This window comes from Bison bison, unplaced genomic scaffold (assembly GCF_000754665.1).
Source record: "Bison bison bison isolate TAMUID 2011002044 unplaced genomic scaffold, Bison_UMD1.0 scf7180017864471, whole genome shotgun sequence".
NCBI classification, from domain to species: Eukaryota; Metazoa; Chordata; class Mammalia; order Artiodactyla; family Bovidae; genus Bison; species Bison bison.
Window position 1 is genome coordinate 23899919 of NW_011495032.1, and position 2201 is coordinate 23902119.

Genomic DNA, 2201 nt, shown 5'->3' on the forward strand with positions numbered 1-2201 from the left:
ACTCTTTGTTGTGGTGTGCAGGCTTCTCATTGCAGTGGCTTTTCTTGTTGCAGAGCACAGGCTGTAGGGCACATAAGCTTTAGTAGTTACAGCACATGGGATTAGTTGCTCCTTGTGGGATCTTCCTGGACCAGGGATCGAATCTGTGTTCTCTCCATTGGCAGGAGGATTCTTAACCACTAGGCCACCAAGGGAGCCCCGAGGTGTTCTTCAGCTCTGTGCTACTGTTGACAGCCTCCTGCGTCCCCACTGCCTTGGCCAAGACGAGGTCTTTCTGGGAGCCCTGGGAATCTTTCTCAGAAGCTCAGTTAGGAGACCATTCCTCAAGTCCTTACAGCACTTTTGTAAGCTCCTGTATCCACCTATATCAATGTTTTTCAAAACACCTGGAGTGGTTTCTTCTTCTAGAAGCTGACACCCTTCCCTTTCCATTAACCAGTGGAAAGGAACCCTTATGACTTACATCTGCTTTATTTGGTGTATTCAGTGATCATTCGCAACTATTGAGAAGTGAAACTGGAACTGCTCTGACTCTGAAGGTGGGGGACAGTTTGTACCATTGTGGAAATTTTGTGTGGGTGAGGAAACGAAGGAGAGACAGTCATTAAATTAAAATATGCCAGAGAGGGGGTGCCAGAAAGGGGAATTCCTTAAAAATTCTAGAAACACACACAGTTGCCAGTTTTGCCCTGCTGGGAAAGGTGAATGACTTAAGACAGTGGGTGTGAAAGAACACTAACAGAAGTCTCAGTCACTCGGAGGGCTGGGTTTTTGAAAGAAGGAAGGAGAAAGAATTGGGCTTGGACAGCTCCTTTGTCTCTGAGTGAGGTGAAGCCGTTGACTTCAGAGGAGGTGTGTGGTGCTGAACTAGGCAGCTCAGGCAGGACAGGGCTGGTAAGTAATGAGCACTCTCCTTTCCCCAAACTCTAAACAACTCATTCTACCTGCCACCCACCTCCGCATCCCTTCTACCCTATCTTTTTAAAATATATATTTATTTGTTTTTGGCTGTGCTGGGTCTTCATTGCTGACTTTTCTCTTGTTTCGGAGAGCAGGGACTATTCTTTAATTGCTGTGCCTGGGCCTCTCATTGAGGTGGCTTCTCCTACTGCAGAGCATGGGCTCTCGGGCACTTGGGCTTCAGTAGCTGGGACATGTGGACTCGGTACTTGCAGCTCCCAGGCTCTAGAGCACAGGCTCAATAGTTGTGACCCAGTGGCTCAGTTGCTTTGTGGTATGTGGGGTCGTCCCAGATCAGGGATCAAACCCAAGCCTCCTGCATTGGCAGCTGGATTCTTTATCACTGAGAAACCAGGGAAGCCCCCCTTCTACCCTATCTCTTGAATCATGTTAAATAAAATTGGACTTGTTCTTTTTGATGGTAACTTTGGGATGCTTCTAGGCTTTCTTGTTCTAAGGATTGTCTATGTATACACCAAAAAAGCTCTGAAGCATTTTCAATGCTATGAGATAGTTTCTATATGGCATGCTCTGGTTGTTTCTATGCAGTACTTGTTAACTGAACTGGTAAGGGCTACATGCAGTAGAGAGAAAGAGAAACTCCTTTTTTTAGTTCAAGAACATATAGGGTTTCCTTTTAGCTAATTATTGTCTTCTAATTTTATTGCACTGTGGTCAGAGAATGTGGTCAGAGGTGTATTTATTTTACTGTCTGTATATCTATTGCTGAGCATATGTAGTAAAATATTACAAATTTAGTCACTTCCCCTCTGAATTTTTATCTAGTGATGTTTTGTTAATCCCACAACAGAAACCACTTTTCTGTGTTAATTATTCATTATTATTATATGTTTTAATATTTTTAATACACATATCCCTAAACAATATATGGTATTGTTACTAACATTTAGGGTCTTATGTAAGTTGAGAGTGCTCAGCATGTGTGCATGCTCAGCTGCTCAGTCGTGTCCAGCTCTTTTGCGACCCCCATGGACTGTAGCCTACCAGGCTCCTCTGTTCATGGGATTTCTGAGGCAAGAATACTGGTGTGGGTTGCCAATTCGTTCTCCAGGGGATCTTCCCGACCCAGGGATTGAACCTGCATCTCTTGTGGCTCCTGCATTGACAGGTGGATTCTTTACCGCTGCGCCACCTGGAAAGCCCCAAATTATTACTAACATTAAAGATCTTCAGTTCAGTTCAGTCACTCAGTCGTGTCCGACTCTTTGCAACCCCTAGGA

General features: G+C 44.6%; 1 protein-coding gene across 6 annotated transcripts in view; it reads left to right on the top strand.

Annotated features, from left to right (window-relative positions):
- The window catches only part of CFLAR (CASP8 and FADD-like apoptosis regulator), a 56467-nt gene that overhangs the window by 8806 nt on the left and 45460 nt on the right, over positions 1-2201 (top strand). Inside the window, exon 1 of one of the 6 annotated variants that reach the window (XM_010860961.1) lies at positions 132-894. The exons of the other annotated variants lie outside the window; for them this stretch is intronic. The gene's annotated coding sequence lies outside the window, so the exon portion shown is untranslated. Of the gene's footprint in view, positions 1-131; positions 895-2201 lie in introns of those variants that run through there. 6 annotated transcript variants of the gene reach the window in all.